Source organism: Muntiacus reevesi, chromosome 1 (genome assembly GCF_963930625.1).
Source record: "Muntiacus reevesi chromosome 1, mMunRee1.1, whole genome shotgun sequence".
Taxonomy (NCBI): Eukaryota; Metazoa; Chordata; class Mammalia; order Artiodactyla; family Cervidae; genus Muntiacus; species Muntiacus reevesi.
Genome location: NC_089249.1, coordinates 149,886,164 through 149,907,114, shown reverse-complemented (window position 1 = coordinate 149,907,114; position 20,951 = coordinate 149,886,164). Strand labels below are relative to the sequence as shown.

Genomic DNA, 20,951 nt, shown 5'->3' with positions numbered 1-20,951 from the left:
GAGAGATGGGAGGAGACCTCATAGCCAATGCAGGGCTTCTGACCATCTCCCTGTGGAGCTTTTTGCCTTTTCAGCTTCAAGCAACTGGCAGGAGATCCCTGAAGTGTATGTACTGCCCAGCTGCAGCCACGTAGAGGTCTTGGAGGAATCCCACAATCCTGGAATGTCAACCCGGAAGGGAGCTGCAAGAAACTTTGAGAAGCCTTCAAGTGGCCGCATTTATTGTCGCACCATCCAACCTTGTTCATTTCTCCTGTGGGTCTGGCCCCTCTGTAGCTGTGATGGTTCCTCTATCCATCTTCTTCTGACTGCCAGAGTCCCCTCTAAGTCTAACCAGGCCAGACCCCTCTTTTAAGCCCCACCTCTTGATGGATCCCCACTGCCACTGGACAAAGTCTAAATCCTTAGCCTGTTTTCAGATGCTGTCCAGAGTCTGGGCCCCATCTACCTTTCCCTCCCACCTGTTACTCACCTCCCCCAACTGTCTGTTCCCCTTGCCTGGGCTCCTCCTGTTATAGCCTTTCTGCTTGGTAATATCAAATGCCCTCTTCTGGGTTATCCTTTCCTCCCCAGGATCTCCCAGCATCTCACCAGACACCTGCTGCTGCTGCTGCTGCTGCTAAGTCGCTTCAGTCATGTCCAACTCTATGCGACCCCATAGACGGCAGTCCACTAGGCTTCTCTGTCCCTGGGATTCTCCAGGCAAGAACACTGGAGTGGGTTGCCATTTCCTTCTCCAATGCATGAAAGTGAAAAATGAAAGTGAAGTCGCTCAGTCATGTCCGACTCTTAGTGACCCCATGGACTATAGCTTACCAGGCTCCTCTGTCCATGGGATTCTCCAGGCAAGAGTACTGGAGTGGGGTGCCATTGCCTTCTCCCCACCAGGCATCTAGGGTCACTCTATTGTAGCCCTAATTCACAGTATGAATGACTAACAGGCATCAGTTGTTTATACGTGCTAGTCTTCCCACCACCCTCAGTGCTTTAAGGACTAACTTGGCTGCTCACAACCACCCTGCAAGGCAGGCGTTTATCTTACTTCTATATAGGTAAGACAAGTGAGGGACTAGGCCATGAAGTAGTTGCCCCTAGTCACACGCTCATGAATGGTAGAGCTTGCACTGGGGCCCAGAGTTTACCTGATGCATGGAGGTCATGAAGCTGGTGGGCAGGACCCCTGCCTAAGAAGGCCCTCTCCTTGAAGGCAGTATCTGGAGAGAGAAGTAACTGTATAGTATACGATTGGCACGTGGCTGCCACGAAGCAGGGGCTCGACCCCCAGTGACTCACCTAAGAGCTACTGAGCACTACAGTTTCTGTCCAGACCACCCAGTCCACCCTGGAGTGAAGCAGGTCCCAGAAGGGAGCATGTGGCTCCAGGTCGCTCTGGGTGCTCATGCTAGGTCCCACGTGCCCATTTCCCTTTGTCTTGGAGAAAGGTGTTCATGGCTAGAAGTGGACCTTGCTTCTGAGATGGGCTTGACATTGGCAGTTGCCCCAGTTCGTGCCTGCTTAGTCCTTAGGCTCCATCAGTGGACTCGTGGGCTAAATGGTGCCTCTTCACAGACCAGCAAAGGTGACTGACAGTGTCGGCTGATCAGGATGGTCTCTAGGACCTCTCTGTAAACTAGCACCCTTGAGGTATATGTGTATCTTTCATAACGGATTGTATCTACAAGCCTGATAAACTCTGCCTCTTTCCCCAGAACCTTCAGTAGCTCCCCAGTGCCTCCTGAATTAAGCTCAATCTCTGCATCCTGGCTTTCAAGAATTTCCCCAATCTGGGTGCTGCTTATCTTTCTGCTACACCCATAAATGTCCTTGACAGTATAGTCAACTAGGACTACTTGCTGGAGGAAGTGGTTGGGGGTAAGGTTTAAGGGAGCTTGCAACCCACACCTGCATCCCAAGTCAGTTTTCCTGGCTTCCTTGGGTGGCCTTCGCTTCATCGTTCTAAAACCTAAGCCGTTTCCAGGATAACATGCTGTCTCTCTGGTCTCCTGTAGGCTACTCGCCACCTTATCCGCTCCCCCCCCACCCCCCCCCCCAGTCCTGCAAACGGTAGAAAGACAAGAAGAGTGTCATGGTCTCTAGAGGGGAGGAGGGGAAGAGAGAGAGAAGTTTGTACAATGCTGGGACATACTAGGGTCTTTGAAAATTTGGTCCTCTTTACTCTTCTTTCTATTGTGTTTCCTTTTACTCTGCTAGAGGAATTCTATTTAGGTGACTTAATGTGTCAGTTGAGTGAGATCCAGAGGCAGTTCTGCTGCTGTTGTTTTTAGTCGCTAAGTCATGTCTGACTCTTTTCGACTCCGTGGACTGTAGCCTGCTAGACTCGTCTGTTCATGGGATTTTCCAGGCAAGAATACTGGAGTGGGTAACCATTTCCTTCTCCAAGAGGCAGTTCAGGGGGAGTCAATGTTCTCTTCATGAGAGTCCCGAGTTCCATGTCAGTGGTCCTCAGGGATGCCCCTGTCCAAGGACACCTTCCTTCCTTTCACTCAGCTCAAGAGCCTTTAGGGGTCCATGGTCAATTCCATCAGAGCACAAGCTGTAGCCTCTGCTGACAGGGAGGCTTGGGGGAGGGTTGCGGGTCTCCCGACAGGTATGCAGTGCTCTCTTAGCGAATATATTTTTCACAGGACAGATGTTTTCTGCTGGTGGAAAAAGAAATAATAAGTATGCTGAGACCCCCCACTTCCATGGCTGGAGTGTCGCCAGCACTAAATCAACAGCTCTCTTTCGAGTGTGTACACACATTCTTCCTGCCTGGTCAGTGGCTGAAGGCCACCCTGGGTCTATGCAGAAGTGTGCGTGTGTGTGTGTGTGTGTTTGTGTGTGTAGGGGACATATGGCCAACCCCCAACTGGCCTCACCCTTAATTCAAAAAATGCCTCCTCCTCCAGGCAGCACTCCTATGGTGCCTCAGCTAGAAGTGATGAACCCTTTTGGTACTTACAGCTTCCCACCCAGTTTTCTGGGAGGCCTTGCAAAAAGGGTGAAGCAAGCATAGTGGAGATACACAGAGTTGACTTTGGGTTCCAGTGTCCTGTCTTGTTTAAGAGTCAATGCTCTTGGGAAATGCACTTCCTTGTTCTGAGCCCCCATTACCTCACTCTAGGATAGGAATAACCATGCCTACCTGTTGGGGTTGTCCTGGGGATTTAATGAACTAACGTGGGCACCTGGCAGAGAGAAGGCCCTCAGCGCAGGGGAATCTCCCAGCCCCTTCACAGCTGCCAGCTTTGCCAGGGCACCACCCGCATCCTCCTCCCCTTCTGGCTGTGTTGGCTTTGGCACCTCCTCGAGGACAGAAATGAGAACATATAAACCTTGGGGAGAGTGGTGTACACTTGACGTGTAGCTGGAATGGAGAAGGATTTGGCATCACAATGAAAACCCAGTGACAAACTTGATTGTTGTCAAGACATGGTTGCTGTCTTCATTCATTGTTCAATTTTTAAAATTAATTTTTATTGGATATAGTTGCTTTATGATGTTGTGTTAGTTTCTACTGTATGGCCAAGTGAATCAACTATATGTATATATTATTGTTCATTTATATAGTAAATATGTTTCTAGTTCAAGTGACTTGACTGTGAGCTTTCTGCCTTGGGAGTGACGCCTTTCAGTCCCCTCCTGCACCCTGCCCACAGTGCCCGTGACTGATGTATGGGTGGAAGGTGCTGTGTTTACTCTCTTCCCTCAATTTCCCCTGTGTCGGAAGAATAAAGAATTCTTTGGTGCCTGGCTGCCCATACCCACCCGTCTCCCCCAGCAACATGAAAGAGGGCAGGCAGCTGCTTTCATTCCTAATTTGTCTCCAGTGGAATTATCCAGAAGGTGGATTTTAGGGGTTTCCTGGAGACAGAAATGATCCCTGCCCTGTGGCCTGGCCTGAAGGGGAACTTTTCATGAAATACGGCCCAGGTACTTGATGTCGCCTGGACAGAATAATGAAACACTTCTTGCAGGCAATTTAGGAGTCTGAGAAACTGGGCAGCTGACTTTCAAAGGCAGATGCCAAAGTGTCAGCAGACTTCTCTTAAAGGTCAAGACTGAGAGGAAAACCTGCCTGAGGCTAAATGAGGGGAGGTTTGGATTTGGGCTGTGAGTGATGGATTTCATTTCGAGCTGTTGGCACTTTGGCCACACCTCTCTCCTGAATTATTAGGAAAGGACTGGGCTTCAAATCACAGGCCTGGGTATGAGTCCTGATTCTACTACTTACTTGCTGTGTGATCTTGGGAAGTTGACCTCTCTGAGCATCAGTGTTCTCAGAACTGAAATGAAAATAACACCTTCACCTCTGATAACTAATAGAAAGATTAAATGTGAAAGTGCCAAGTGCATAACAGGAAGTCAAAGTTTTTTTTTCCTTCTTTTACTTTTTTCCCCTTAATTATATGCTACAATTTGGGGCTTTCCCAGGTGGCGCTAGTGGTAAAGAATCCGCCTATCAATGCAGGAGACATAAGAGACATGGATTTGATCCCTGGGTCATGAAGATCCCCTGGAGGGCATGGCAATCCACTCCAGTATTCTTGCCAGGAGAATTGCATGAACAGAGGAGTCTGGCAGGCTACAGTCCATAGGGTCACAAAGAGTCAGACACAACTGAAGTGACCTCGAGGGAATATATGCGTATGCTACAAGTCAGGGGCCCTGAAGCTTTGCACTGGTCTCATCAAAAACTTTCCAAGGCCCTTGGTCAAGGCTTTTGTTTTTTCTAGGCTTCATTTCCTAGATCCAGTAATAAAAATTATCCTTCACTAGAGGTTTGGTGCTGGTTTAGTTGCTAAGTTGTGTCTGATTCTTGTGATCTCATGAATTGTAGTCCGTCAGGATACTCTGTCCATGGGATGTTCTAGGCAAGAATACTGGAGTGGTTTCCATTTCCTTCTCCAGGGATTTTCCCCAACCCAGGGATTGAAGCCGGGTCTCCTGCACGCAGGCAGATTCTTTACCAACTGAGCTACCAGGGAAGCCTAGAGGCTTACTATGTGCTTGGCGCTGTGAAAAATGCTTCATGTGTCCCTTCCTTCCTTCCTTCTTCCCAACAAATAGTGGCCCTCCACACCCATGGGTTCTGCATCTGTGGATACCACCATTGCGTTGTCTTAGGTACTAGTAATAAGTATAATAATCAGTAATAATATGGTGAAACAGACCACCCGCCCAGGTGGGATGCATGAGTCAAGTGCTCGGGCCTGGTGCACTGGGAGGACCCTGAGGAGTCGGGTGGAGAGGGAGGTGGGAGGGGGGATCGGGATGGGGAATACGTGTAACTCTATGGCTGATTCATGTCAATGTACGACAAAACCCACTGAAATGTTGTGAAGTGATTGGCCTCCAACTAATAAAATAATATTAAAAAAAAAATAATCAGTAATAAGTATAAGCAATCTAGAGATGATTTATTGATTACTATGAGTAATCTAGACAATGTTCATATCTTATGCACAAATATGACTCTATTTTATTAATATAAGGGACTTGAGCATCCTCAGATTTTGGTCCCGGAATCAATTCCCCAGACACTGAGGGAGAACTGTATATATTGAGCACCTACTATGTTCTATGCACATATCAGGCACCAGGATATAGCAGTGAACATAATGGACAAAATCTGATGTTCTTACATTTATATCCTTGCAGAGTAGTCAGGAAATAAATGAAATATGTAAGTAATGTTTATATTATGTTGGATGGTGAGTGCTGTAGAGAAAAATAAAGAATGGAAGGGCATAGGGTCTGCACATGGGATTTTAAATAGAGAAGAGGGGTCAGGTAAGGCCTGATGAGAGGGTGACTTTTCACACAGATGTGAAGGAGGTGAGGGAGCAAGCATCTGCTCAGGGGTGGGGGGCGGCTTGGCAGCAGGGAGAAGAGCAAGTGCAAAGGCCCTGATGATGCGGGGATGTGCCTGCTGGACCCAAGGACCAACCAGGAGCCATGCATCTACAGGGGGGCGAGCAGAGGGGGTGGGGCTGCCAGACGAGCACAGGCTTGGTGAGTCCGTGGTGCCTGGTTGGCCAATTCAAGAGCTTGTGCTTTTTGTCTGAGATGGGAAGCCAGTGATGTGCATTTCTTTCTTTTTCTTTTCTTCTTCCCTCCCTCCCTCACTCCATTCCTTTCTTTTTTACTTCAACCAGAGTTTTATTACACAAAATTTTCTTATCTTTACCTTTCTTAAGAAGCTTTCTGTGCCTCTCCCAGGGAGCTCCCAACAACGAAACCTTTTCCTAGATTCACCCCAGACCCCAGCACTCCCTCTTCCCCTCTCATCTCTCCGTGTTCATCTTCCCATCTGAGGGTTTTGTGCTGAAAGGCAATGAGATTGTTGCTTACATTTTAAAAGAATCCTCTATTATGTCAGTTAACCTTTCCAACTACTAGAGTGGTTGTGTGTGTTCTATAATCCCTGATTAAGTCTTTTTTTTTGGGTAATGTATACTATTAAAATTTATTTTATCAAAGAGGCATTATGAGCTGGAACTTGTCTCAAAAGATAAGAACAGTTTATGCATTTAACATTTGCTGAGCATGCTAGCTGCTGGAAATACGACAGAGAGGAAAACACAGGAATGGGAGTTTCTGCCCTCAGGCTGCTTATACTCCAGTGGCTTGATGTGTGATACAGTGGCTTCATGGAGAAGAGGTATGAGGGGAAAGGACTCTCGGGTGGAACAGGTATGAGGAGATCCTGATGAAGACCTCACAGCAGGACAAGCTAAGGGCCTGGGGTGGGAGCGCTGGAATCCACTTAGCTCACTGGAGTAGGGGAGTGGAGGAGGCCACCAAAGGATCTTTAGAGCCATGGGAAGTTTAATTTACTGGAGGTTTAATTTAATTTAATGGGATTTAGAGCCATGGTTTAATATACTCAAGTAGACCCAGAAATATTTTACTAGCGAGGGAGAGGTAGAAGTGAGATGATGGTAAGAAGGGGGAGGCAGGAAACAGGCATCAGATGCCCATCAGCAAGAACAGGTAAGAGCAGGCAAGGATCAGAGAGACCCCAGGGGCCTGGTGCTGAAGGTGTGTGGTTCTCACAGGCCGATCTCCAGATTTCATCCTGTTTGCAACTGTGCTCGATTCCTGGCTTAGGAAATGGTCCTTCTTAAGAAGACAGAGAAGACTCTGAAGTGGAACTTGACTGAAGCTGGGAGTACCAGGCTTAAGTCCGGGAGTAGCTCAATCTCTTTCCTCAACTGCCGCCACCTCTTTTCAGATTCATGAATTTGATTCTCTATTGCTGCTTGAAAATTTGCAAGTGTGTCTTCAAACAATCTCCAGTCAAAAAGTGAAGTCCCGATTTCTTCACAGTCTGATTCTGAAGTAGTCTCATCCATGAATCTTTCCTGAATCAAATGAAGTTTGTCTAATATTTCTTCAAGTAAATCACCAAGAAGTCCTGCTTCTTTACGTTTCTTAAGAAAAGCAGCTCTCACAATTGCACCTGTGAGTCTGCCGTCCATTTCCTTCTTCAGTGCCATTCTTTCAGGTGGCAGTACATGATTGCCTGTTGAGAGAGGTTTTCTCCTTCCTCTTTTTGTTTTCACTCCTGAAAAGTAGGCTTGTCTTGGTTTGGTCCGCTCACTGTAGTGAGAATGGAAGACACCAGACAAAGGCTTTACTGATGGTAGATCATTTTGAGGGTCAACATGTTGTTGGCAAAACACTTTATAAACTCCTTTAAGTCCATCAGCTTGTAGAACTGTGTGGTCATTCTTGGCACAGAAAAAGGGGTAATTCTTGAAACAGGATTTTAAGTCACATCCCACCGTGTCTCCTGTTTTCTCACAAAGCATGTATTTCAACTTCCTTCCTCTCTTGATTTCTCTCTTTACAGATTCCACGTCAAAATTTCTATCATTATTATATGGGTCATGGTCCTCATATTCCACAAGTGCCAAGGAATACAGCAAACAGTTTTCATGAGCAGCTATATTCTCTGACTGTGCAAAGAATAGGACGCTACACTTGAGGTCTTTGGGGCAGAGTGCACATATCCTTTTTTGCAACCTTTCTGCAACCTGGAAGCCTGTGTCCTGCGTGGTGCGCGCTGCGTCCGTACCGCCCCTTGGTTATTAATAGTTCCTTTCCACATAATAAAAGGATAAAAAAGGTAAAAAACAGAGATACCAGTCCTATTGGATTAGGACTTTGTTTGCCCCCCTAAAGTTGCTATCTCTCAAAGATAGTCACATTGGGCATTAGGGCTTAAACATGTATATTTGTGGTATGTGTATATGTGTGTTAGTCACTCAGTCGTGTCCAACTCTTTGTGACCCCATGGACAGGTTCCTCTGTTCATGGAATTCTCCAGGCAAGGATATTAGAGTGGGTAGCCATTTCCTTCTCCAAGGGCCTTCCTGACCCAGGGATAGAACTTAGGTCTCCTTCATTGCAGGCATGTTCTTTACCATCTGAGCTACCAGGGAAACATATATTTGTGGAGGAGGATACAGTTCAGCCCATAACTCATAATATGTCTTTTTCATCTATATACTTTCAACATATTTGTGTTTTGAAATTTAAAGTGCATCACTTATAGAGAGAATATTCTTGAATCTTGCTTTTTAATCTAGTCTGTCATTCTGCTTTTTTTTTTTAAATTGGGGAGTTTTACATTTAGTAAGATTATAAATATGTTTAGGTTTAAGATGATCATTTTGCTATTTGTTTTCATTTGTTTGTTTTTTGAGGATTGTTTCTCTAATGATCCTTTCCTAGTTATACATATTTTTAGAATTCCATTTTATTTCCTCTATTTGGCTTCTCATCAGTACTTCTTATTGCTTCTTAGTGGTTGCTCTAACGCTAACAGTATGCCTCTTTAGCTTATCAAAATAAATCTATTTAGACTGGCTCATCACCTTGACTGTATGTTTTGATATGGAGAATCTGTGGAAAGCCCATCTTTCTCAAGCTGCTCTAACTTGATGGAGCCAACCTCCAAATCTTTGTCTATTGTGGATATTGTGAGGTCTTGGATTTAGGGCATTTTATTTTGGTGGGACCAAAGCTGTTCTGTAAAATACGACAGCCACATGTAGCTGTTTAAATTTATATTAAGTGAAATGAAATAAATTACAAACTCATTTCCTTAGTTGTACTAGTCATATTTTGAGTGCTTGATAACTGCCTGCAGCTCATGGTTATCATTTTGGACCAGTCAAGTAACATTAACATCATTGCAGAAGTTCTAATGGCCAGTGATTATCAAGAGTATGCCGGACTCTGGGTTGTGGTCCTGACTCTTACAATGTCATCATCTTCATGTCTCAGCTGGAGACCTGGGTGTGAACAAGATTTCTCCCCTATGGCTGAACTGTTCTCTAGCACTGCTAAACTTTCAGTGTCTGTTTTGTTCTCTGCTCTGTTGTAGCTACTCTGTATCTGAGTATAGCCTAGCTTTAAGCTCAGGACTTTATAGGCCTCCCTCCACAGCTTCTGGAGACCCCCATCTGTGCCATTCACTCCTCTCTGTGCCTTTCCTCACAGTCCTCGCTGTTCCAGCTGTTCTGAGCTCTGATTTCTACCTCCTCAGCTCACTAGAATGATCATGTTGTGTACACATGCAGGCTCTCTGCTCTGCACTGGGGGAATCCTCCCCAGACAGAGAGCTGGGGCAGTTTCAAGGCTCACCTTGTGAACTCCCCTCCTTCTGGCATCCTGGCCTTGTGCTGCCTTTTGTCCAGTGCCAGAAAACTGCTGCCTTCTGTGCTTTGTCCGTTTTGTTTGTTTTATTTCACTGATGGCAGGCATATTCATACTAGTATCCTCATTAATTAGCAAGCAACTTAAAACCACAAATTACACGCTCCTATTTTTAAAACACTCCATTGCTACTGGGTTTTTCTATTGAAAATGTACTTTGTAATATTCCATTGTGTATATGTACCCTAGCTTCCTTATCCATTCGTCTGCTGATGGGCATCTAGGTTGCTTCCATGTCCAGGCTATTATAAACAGTGCTGCGATAAACATTGGGGTGCACCTGTCTCTTTCAGATCTAGTTTCCTCGATGTGTATGCCCAGGAGTGGGATTGCTGGGTCATATGGCAGTTCTATTTCCAGTTTTTTAAGGAATCTCCACACTGTTCTCCATAGTGGTTGTACTAGTTTACATTCCCACCAACAGTGTAAGAGGGTTCCCTTTTCTCCACACCCTCTCCAGCATTTACTGCTTGTAGTCTTTTGGATAGCAGCCATCCTGACTGGCGTGTAATGGTACCTCATTGTGGTTTTAATTTGAATTTCTCTGATGATGAGTGATGCTGAGCATCTTTTCATGTGTTTGTTAGTCATCTGTATGTCTTCTTTGGAGAAATGTCTGTTTAGTTCTTTGGCCTATGTTTTGATTAGGTCATTTATTTTTCTGGAATTGAGTTGCAGGAGCTGCTTGTATATTTTTGAGATTAATTCTTTGTTGCTTCATTTGCTATTATTTTCTCCCATTGTGAGGGCTGTCTTTTCACCTTGCTTATAGTTTCCTTTGTTGTGCAAAAGCTTTTAAGTTTCATTAGGTCCCATTTGTTTATTTTTGCTTTTATTTCCAATATTCTGGGAGGTGGGTCACAGAGGATCCTGCTGTGATTTATGTCGGAGATTGTTTTGCCTATGTTCTCCTCTAGGAGTTTTATAGTTTCTGGTCTTACATTTAGATCTTTAATCCATTTTGAGTTTATTTTTGTGTATGGTGTTAGAAGGTGTTCTAGTTTCATTCTTTTACAAGTGGTTGACCAGTTTTCTCAGCACCACTTGTTAAAGAGGTTGTCTTTTTTCCATTGTATGTCCTTGCCTCCTTTGTCGAAGATAAGGTGTCCATAGGTGCGTGGATTTATCTCTGGGCTTTCAATTCTGTTCCATTGATCTATATTTCTGTCTTTGTGCCAGTACTATACTGTCTTGATGACTGTGGCTTTGTAGTATAACCTGAAGTCAGGCAGGTTGATTCCTCCAGTTCCATTCTTCTTTCTCAAGATTGCTTTGGCTATTTGAGGTTTTTTGTATTTCCATACAAATTGTGAATATTACTCAGCCATTAAAAAGAATTCATTGGAATCAGTTCTAATGAGATGGATGAAACTGGAGCCCATTATACAGAGTGAAGTAAGCCAGAAAGATAAAGACCAATACAGTATACTAATGCATATATATGGAATTTAAAAAGATGGTAACAATAACCCAATATGCAAAACAGAAAAAGAGACATAGATGTACAGAACAGACTTTTGGACTCTGTGGGAGAAGGCGAGGGTGGGATGTTCTGAGAGAATAGCTTTGAAACAAGTATACTATCAAGGGTGAAACAGATGACCAGCCCAGGCTGGATGCATAAGACAAGTTCTCAGGGCTGGTGCACTGGGAAGACCCAGAGGGATGGGATGGGGAGGGAGGCGGAAGGGGGGATCGGGATGGGGAACACATGTAAATCCATGGCTGATTCATGTCAATGTATGGCAAAAACCACTACAATATTGTAAAGTAATTAGCCTCTAACTAATAAAAATAAATGAAAAAAAAGAAAATGTACTTTGCTCAGTAGTTAGCATCCATTGTCTTACTGGTTCCTCTTTCCCTTTCTCCTAATTATTCCCATTGAGATCCTCTGGGGAAATGCAAAATTCTTTCCTCATATGATACAGAGAATTTAGCTCTCCCCAGGTATTGTCAGCAAAACTATATAACCAAAATCATAGAATGTCTTAGCTGAAATAAGATATTGTTCCCATTTAGTGGGATCTGTCCTCTTTAGGGTTAGCTCTTTAGATGATAGCTGGAGTTATAGGAAGCAAGACAACTTTTCAATTCTAGCTAAGTCACCTCTGTGATTCGCACCCTGAGATCCCCTGATTCTGTCTTCCATCCTCTGGTGAGAAGATCTTTCTAAAACTCAAATCTGACCCTGACACTCTTCTTCAATGGCTTTCCCTAGCCGGTAAGGTAAGATTGCATATCCTAACCGACATAGAAAACCTTCCATGAACCATTCCTTTCTATAACTCCAGCTCCATCTCTTTTTATTCTACACTACCTCCAACACACACACACACACACACACACACACACACACAAACACACACACACACACACACACACACACACACACACAGGTATGGCTTCTGCAAAACTGGAATCTTTGAGGTCTCAAACCATGCCAACCTGCTTCTTTCCTATATTTCTTTTCTCACATTGTTTCCTCTAACTGAAATACTCTTCCCCTATCTCCAACTTTCCTATCTTCCTCTGTACCCTAACTCATTCTTTACAGCCGGGTTTAGAAATATTTTCCTTCTGAAAGAATTCTCTCTGACCTTCCACAGCGGGGTCAAGTACCTCCTCAGAAGACCCAAGGAGCTCCCTCTGTCGTCCTCCCCACACAGACTAGGAAAGGTGGCCTCTGTCTGTCCCTTTGGTCTCCCTACTGCTTCGTGCAGTTGTTTTTCAGACAGTATGTTTTGTTTTGTATCACTTTTCTACCCAATAGATGTTTATTGAGGACATAGTATGAGAAGGGTGCTGCTCCAAAATCTCTGCCCTTTGACAGTTTGTATTCTGATGAGAAGGGCAGAAAACAAACAAATCGATAAACACTATCGTTTAGGAAGTGATAAGTCTACGGAGGAAGGAAAACAGAGTAAGGACAAAGCAGGCACCTGAATGCTCGTGTGAATCGAGCGTCTCTCTGATGAGATGACATTTGAGCAGCAGCCTGAGTGAAGTGATGGAAGGTGCAGATACCTAGGGGACCTCCGATCTCTGGGAAGAATGAAGAATTGGAAGTGGGAGCTTCTAAGAGTGCTCAGTGAATAGCCAGCAGACATTCCAGTGGGGCAGAGGCAGAGTGAATGAGGTGGGCAGTGAGACGTGAGGGGCCTAGATCCTAGGGCGTTCTAGGTCAGTCTAAGTACTTAAGCTGTTTTCCCCCTGAATTTAAGGAAGCCATTAAGAGGTTGTGAATAGCAGAGTGACATGATCTTACTGGTGTTTTAAGGGCTCATGCTGGCTGCTCTGTGGAGAACAGACTGGAAAGGAGCAAGGGAGGAAACTCGAGGCTGATTGGCTAACTGCAGGGGTCAAGGAGAGTGAGCCTGTGACTTGGACCAGGGTGTTAGCATTGGAAATGGGTTAACATTGGCTTAGTGTGTATTTGTGGAATAATGATTAAATTTCTTTAGCTCCCCTGTGAGTCTTTTGTAAACTTTTGGAAGGCAAGATCTGTATCTGATTTATCTTTCTATTCGAAGTACTTAGAACAAGGCCTGCCAAATCATAGGAGTACAATATTATTTTTAAATGTTTTTCTTTCTTTTTAAAAATTGGTTAAGTTTCTGAGCATGACATAAGTGGAGGGAAGGATGATATATGATATCTTATTGTTACTCCATTTTCTAGATGGGGAAACTGAAGTTCAGAGAGGTTAAATCTCAACTAAGTCCTCACAAGCCACAAGGTGATGAAGCCAGTCTTTAGTCTCAAGTCTGTCTGAGCTCATAGCTTACCTTTTCCATTCTATCAACTAGGCTGGTATAGAGAAGGTGCTGGTAAGGCATGGGAGGAAAGACTGGATGTGGGGACCCCAGCTATGAGCGGCAAATCCTACTCCTGATGACAGATGGCGCCTCCTTCAAGAGCAAAGCTGTGATCTCTGTCCTAGGCAGAAAGATCTGCTTTTGGAAAAGCCTCCTTTTCCAGGCAGAGTCAACATGCACCTGTGTGACTGGTCCTTCTGATTCACACACGGGGGTTGCATTTTATTTTTTTATTTTTTGAAAATAAAAAGAAAACGGGGAAAAAAAAGTGAAATCCCAGTTGCCAAGTCTGTTAACGACACACATAATGGTGTGTTAACACGGGTGATTATCGAGCTGGACAGCACCCAGCTTTCTGCCAAAACAAACCTTTCTGCTCAGCAGACCTGGGAATGCTTGAGCCAGAATGGGACAGAGCGAGGAGGGTGGACTGCAGTCTTCCATAGTCTGGAAACAATTAAATGCCATGGCTGTTGGCATTGCTGACTTCCCCGTGGGCTCTGGTGGGAAGGATTGGACCCCAGATCTTCCATGAACCTTCCACAGGACCCCAGGCAAGTGACCACCACCTGTTTCTGGATCTTGGCCTCTCCTCCAGTGAGCTGGATTAATGATTTCTAAGTTCCATCGATTCTAAACTTCTGTTTTTCTGGGAGAACTTCAAGGATCCAGAGGTTTTCAGGCTGTGGGCGCCTCGTGCACTCAAGGAGGTTCTAGTCTGTACAGCAGAGTTGGGCTGGCACCGCCAGCCCTAGAGCCTGTGCAACACCTTCAGATTGTTCTACCAGCCATGAAATGTTGGGCATCAGCTCCATCTCTGCTTTCTCATCTGTAAAATGGTAAATGAACTTTCCTTAGAAGGCTGTTATGAGGATTAAATAGAATACAAGATGGAAGGTACTTAGCCTAGTGCCTGGAACACAGGAAGTCATAAATTCCCGTTCCTTCCCCTATTCCACTCTACCTTCATCCTTTCTTCTCTCCTTTTCTTCCTACCTCTCCCTTCCTTCATTCTTCTTTTCCTTTTCTTCCCGTCCTCTCTTCCCTCTCCACTTCCTCCCCTTCCCTTCCAGAAGAAAAATCTGTCTCCTATTGTGGTGCTGTGAGCCAGTTTGCTTCATTCAGTTGCAAATTACTAGACTGCAGGGACCACAGGGGGGTCATCTTTTTATCCTCTCTCTCTGTGTGCACAGAGTAGGTGCTCAATACTTGTCTGGGGAATCAGTGATTGACTTGAAGGAGTCAGAGGCAAGCCTGCCATCGCTGGTTTCTTGGCTCTCTCATCCCCTCTTTCTTCTGATGAAACATAAAAAGCATATACTCACACTCTTACTGGCTTGCTTGCAACTCCCTCCCTTCCCAAGGCTATAAAAAACATTATATTCTAAAATGAAACAAAGGTAATGGAAACCAGAAAGCCATGTTTTGCGTGCGATCGAAAACACATGTTAAGAATGAGGATTTGAAATGATGAATCTGCACGAAGCTATTGGCAATGATCCCCTGTCTGCCTCTCTGCTCTGGTTGGGAGCAGGAGCATGCAGATTTGCAGTAGCCCCCATGCTGAGGCAGCCTCGGTTGTCAAGGCAGCAGACCGGGCATGGCCACGGGCATCTTTTTCCTTTCAAGCTCTCCTGGAGAGTGCCAGGTTATATGGGGGTGAGGATCACAGCATTCTTCTGACCTTTGGAAACATTGGGAAAGGATCCTTTTGGGTTCTGAAAAAGAGGCCCTAGTTCCCCTTTGCCCTTGTAATGAGAAGAGTCACTGTCAGTTGGTGATCCCCTCCTGTTTAAATATAAACCGAGGCACGTTCAAACTTTTGAGTTTATTTAAGCAAAAATCATTTTGAACCAGACAGCATCCAATCTGGCAGATGGAAATGAGCTCTAAGAGTTGTATGAAACGAAAGACTTACAGGCAGAAGGGAGCAGGAACAAGGAAGTTATACCTGGCAGAGGTATATCAGGCAGATTACCTACTTAGGGCTGGTCAGGTAATTTCTGATTGACTGAGGTTCTACTTCTGGGAGAACCAAAACTGTAAGTTAAGTCTTGGTTTGGTGCACCAAATCAAGACATGAGGCTTAGCACAAGTGACCCCATTTTGGACACGCTTAACTCCATTTTATGAGATAAGCATTTTATCTACATCAAGTCAATAGCTAGTTTGCAGAGTCTGAATACTCACTCTTCTCATTTTACAGATGATGCAACAAAGTCATATAGGTAGTAAGTGGTGGGCTGAGGTTATAGTATCATTAATAATATCCATCATCACTGAGTTCTCATTTACTTGTTTACCTATGCATTCATTCTGTAAATGTTTACTGAGTACCTACTGTGTGCCGGACCCTGTGAGTTAGTTGGAGATACAGCATTGAACAAGAGAGATCGATGTCCTTGATCTTAGAGTTGGCTGGCAAAGATGTCGTGACCTGCTTGATGCTCAAGGTCACTGAGTCTGGTGTACAAGAAATTCCAGCTACTATGAGCCTTTGTGATATAAGGTACTTGGGTCTGAGGTGTCAGGGAAAGCTGTCTTGAGGAGTGACCTCAAGAGGGTCCTAGAAGACAGGAGGGGCTAAACAACTAAACTGAGGTAGAACCTTCCCGCCGAGAGAAACAGGTGGAAAAGAGGGCAGAAAAGAGCATGATGTGATCAAGGGAGCAAAGAGGCATGGAAGATGAGGTTTCTATCCTGTATCCCCTTTCACCCCCTCAACAACCATAAGGGAGATATTATTAACTATTACCTTTCTTTAACAGAGCATGAAACTGAGCTAGTTCAGCAGTTTGCCCAAGGTCACACACCCAGCAATGAATTAAACCCAGTGAAAACACATAGCACATCTTACAAGGCCTCTGTCAGATAAAAGGTAAGACCTTTTACAGAGACTAAAAGTGAGAACTGTGACCAAGAATTAGAGCGCTTTGAATTCTGAGGCTCTGTGCTGTGGGACCTGAGGGATGCCAGTGGCAGGGACAGATAAACCCATGCACCTGTTGAAGAGTTTTATGCCATGGGTCTCCCCTACCTATAGAAATGGCAGGCTCCAGGGTCTGTAGATGACAGCATCATATTTCCATTCCTAACACTGCCTTGGGGATTCTCTAGACACCCCAAGAGTCTGGATCTAAAATTATTTAAGATCCTGTGTTTGCACGTGGTTAAAATTGCAGCTTAGGTGTTGCCTCTGCCAAGAAGCCTTCCTTGAACACTTCAAGTCTGATGCCCTTCCTTTCCTTTGTATCTCTCACATACACCTTCCCATCCCTGCTCCCTGATCTGGCGGTTCTTCTTTTTCACTGTGAACCACACTGTGTTATGTATATTTGTTTAGTAGGCTGTCAACCCCTCTGAAGGAGGGCTCCCCAAGGCTAGAGCTTGAGTCCCATTTATCTCTGTGTCCAGTCCAGCCCAGTGCCCCCTGTTGTTGGCTGATGATAAGTGAACACTCCATTTTCCATCTCTATTGGAGGGGTAACAGCCTCAGATATTCAGGAGTTAAATGGCTGTCATGAGCCTAGAGGCAGTTCACGCTGGAAATGAGATCAACAGTGGGAAACATGCAGAAGAGCTCAGAGAACATGCTTCTAGGAGAGAGGCTACAGCGTCTGCTTTAAAGTGGGCAGTGTCCTTGTTGGGTGATTCAAGCTCAGGTGAGACCCCGGGGAGGTGGGCCCCAGGCTGGAGAGGGTGGGGCTGGGGAGGAAGAGCTGCATTCCCTAAATGGTTTCCATCTGGTCTGCCGGTGTCCATACTCTTGGAGTGAAATCACATTTAACTCCCTCCCGCCTGTTCCTCCATTCCATAAACTTGTACCTAGCACCAACTATGTGCCAGTCACTCTGCTCTCTTTTGGGAAAATAGAAATGGAGGAATGAGTCTATCTGGGGGAGAAAAGAATGGAAACAGATGTGACGCAAGTGCTTTACATAAGAAGGAAGACTTAGAAACCCAGAACCTGGGTGAGTCACTTTGGGAAAGCCAGGAGAGATTTGCAGAGAGATAACATTTCAGCTGGGTCTTAAAGGACCAGTACGAGCTTGAAGGTGAAGCAAGGTGCTCCTGGCAGAAGGAGTCACAAAAGCAAAGGCCCGGAGGAATGCTTGGGTGTGTCCTGTCTAGAAAACAATGTCAAGTTGGCTCATTGCGGCAAGAACATAGGGCACTCTTGGGGGTGGGGTAGAAGGAAAGGAAGACACAGAGACACAGCACCTTCAGATGACTTTCACTTCACATTCAGGTGACTCGGCACCTGCATTTACCTACTGCAGAGTCACAAGCACATTGTCTGCTGTGAAACAGACAGGAGATACTAACCCCTGATGGGAGTAGGTGATTTTTGCTTCTTCGCATGATTGGTTCTGTCAGCCAAGCACAAAAGGAGCCCAGTAGTCAGTGGAAGAAGCTGGACTGTATAGATACGGAAGATGTGGCCAGTGCAGTGAAGGAGCCCACAGGGCTGCCATACTGGGGATAACAGAGCCCCATCATAGGAGGACCAGGCATGGGCTTCAGTTAGAATGAGAACCAAGAGCTTTGGAAACAATGCCTCTCGTTGGTGCAGCCTCTGCTTCCTCTAAGTGAGAGCTGGTAAAAAGCTCTCCAAGAAGCCTAGATAAAGGAAAGAGGGAGGAGGGCAGTGAGGGCAGGGAGAAGGGCACCCACGAGGATGTCAGGCTCTGTGCTCCTGAGGTCCATTGTCCTGGCTCTGAGCAAAGATGGTCACCATGAGCAGAGTCCACGGCAGCCATGGCTTTGTGAGAAAACACTGTCAGAAACAGCCAGGCTGAAGGAACTTCATTATCGCTTGCATCCAGGCACCTGCCCCAGCCCAGAGCTCCACACTTACCTTGCAAGCCTCTCCCCTTAGCTGTGTACTGGACCGGAGGGGCTCACATTGGACTTTGAGCTCAGGCTGTATGTTTCTTCATTATCTCACATGTTTCTGGCCCTGCTTTTGGAAGCCCGAGGTCACTGGTTCCCCCAGATGCTCTGGCTTGTTTGAAAGAGTAACTCCCAGGTACTTTGTCATCTCCCTGATAAACAACTAGCCACCATACAAGGTTCAACCTAAGAGAGTAACACACTGACTAAGGATAGGGCTTTGGGGTCTGTTGGACCTGTGTTCAAACCATGCTTTTTGTCTTACTGGTTATGTTTTTTTTGTTTTTTTTTTTTACTGGAATGCATTATTGTTTTATTAGTGAGCTGTCACCCTTAAAATACAGATTAAACCTCTGATCTTCATACACAGGTAGCTCAGTGTGCATCATATACTCTCCCTGCAGTAGGTCAGCTGTGTATGCTGGGGCATGTCATACGGTTGGTCGATTGAACAAATTTTTGTTTCACTTAGCAGGTTTACTGAATGCCCAGTTCTTTACCTTTGAATGTCTGTTTCCTCATCTATAAAACAGAGCTAATGATAGTACCTGTCTCACAGGTCTGTTGTAAGAATTAAATCATACAATGTATGTAAGGGGCTGCAATGTGATAGAGTATAACTGTGTCCTCCAAAAGCCCTTCAAGCCTTAACCTCCCTGTACTGTGAATTTCAAAATATTTGGAAATAAGACTTTTGAGGTGAAATCATATCGAATTGAGGGTATGTTCTAGATCTGAAGACCGACGTCTTACAGGAACAAGATTCACACAGGACAGAGCAGATAGCTGTGTGATGAAGGAGGCAGTGTTTGGAGTGAAACAGTTAGAAGCTAAGAACACCCAGGTTGCTTGGAGCCACCTAAAGCTAGAAGAGAGGTGTGAAACAGATTCTCCTTAGACCCTTCAGGAGGAGCCAGCTCAGCTGACACCTTGATATCCGGAATCTTGAACTTGCAAGAATACATTTCTGTTGTTTTAAGCTCCCCAGTAGGTGGCGGTCTGTGAAGGCAACCCTGGGAAACTAATACATATGACAAGTACTCAATACAGGGCGAGCATTAGCATTACTGGGGCTTCCCTGGTGGCTCAGTGGTAAGGAACTGCCTGCCAATGCAAGAGACATGGGTTCGATTCCTGGGTCGGGAAGATCCCCTGGAGAAAGAAATGGTTAGCCACTTCAGTAGTCTTGCCTGTGAAATCCCGTGGACAGAGAAGCCTGGTTGGCTACAGAGGAGCCTGGTGGGGTTGCAAAAAGTCGGACATGACATGACTTAGTGACTAAACAACAATTTAGCCTTATTGTACTGTCTGAAGCCTTTCTTTAAACTCTGGGAAGAACAGACTGCGTCTTCCTTGAAGTCCCACTATACCCTGTGCATCTGACACTCTTTAAGGAAATTAGCTCCTTATATATTCATCTCTGACATCGAACTTTGAATCCTTGGAAAGCAGGAAATGTGCCTGGCTCACCTTGTATCTGCAGTATCCAGCACAGGACCTGGCATGAGAGGAGGCACTTAGAAAAGATTGGACAAGAATCCAGGTTTTCTGGTTCCCTGTTGGCCCCCGGGGTCCCTGTCAGCCCCCTGCCTTGATGGAATACTCCATGACTGAACCCAGGGCATCTGGTTCCCCTCCCCCACCATTCTCCCACATCTGGCTGAATTAGGTGTGAATGAATGAAAACCATAAGGATCCCATTTGTTCCCTCCCTGCTTCTTTTTAAGCTGCATGCATTTAGAATTAATCAGCCAAGCATGACTGAAAGTTTTGACAAACTCAAAATACTAGAGAAAGAGTTCAAGATGTTTTGATGATCCTCAATGCAAAAATGGTTAAGCTGTTGGCCCAGGCATTTGTTGTATCTGAAGTCAGTGAAGTTTTGGACCACAGCAGCCTGCCCAGTCTCCTAGGTGAAGTGGGAGATGCATAGAGGGACACTGATGGTTTGTCTCTTTCTTGACCCCAGGATTCACACTGCCTGGGCAGTAGTCAGTACCAGATGGACCAGAAAGTCAGAATGCTGAGCATCTTCCCAGCACTAGAGCTTCTGCCCTTGGCTCAGGACTGGAATCCCAAATGCTGCAGTTTGGGACAAATCTGACACCGCTCACTGCTCCCAGGGTTTAGATTTCAGTTCTGGAAGTTCACGATGACAGGTGTACAGCCAGACCCAGCTGGAGGAGAGAGTCAAGAGGGCAAATGACTTAAAAATTGATGCAGAGCCTTCTCTTTAAGAAAACAAATGAATCTCTTTTTGTCTTATAACAAAAACAGTAACTGCTTTTTTTTGGGTATGTGAAAAATAATCGTAGAACAATTTATTTGGGAGAGAAACCCACTTATAATTCCACCTACAGAGATACCCACCCTTAACACTTTATTGCATAGCTTTCTAGACATTTTCTATGCATATGTATGTATGAAGTGAAGTCAAAGTGTTAGTTGCTCAATTGTGTTTGTCTTTGCAACCCCATGGACTGTAGCCCTCCAGGCTCCTCTGTTCATGAA

General features: G+C 45.2%; 1 pseudogene; it reads right to left on the bottom strand.

Moving 5' to 3' along the window:
* Positions 1-7,126: 7,126 nt before the first annotated feature.
* On the bottom strand, positions 7,127-8,223 carry LOC136149270 (PHD finger protein 11 pseudogene; annotated as a pseudogene).
* Positions 8,224-20,951: the final 12,728 nt, after the last annotated feature.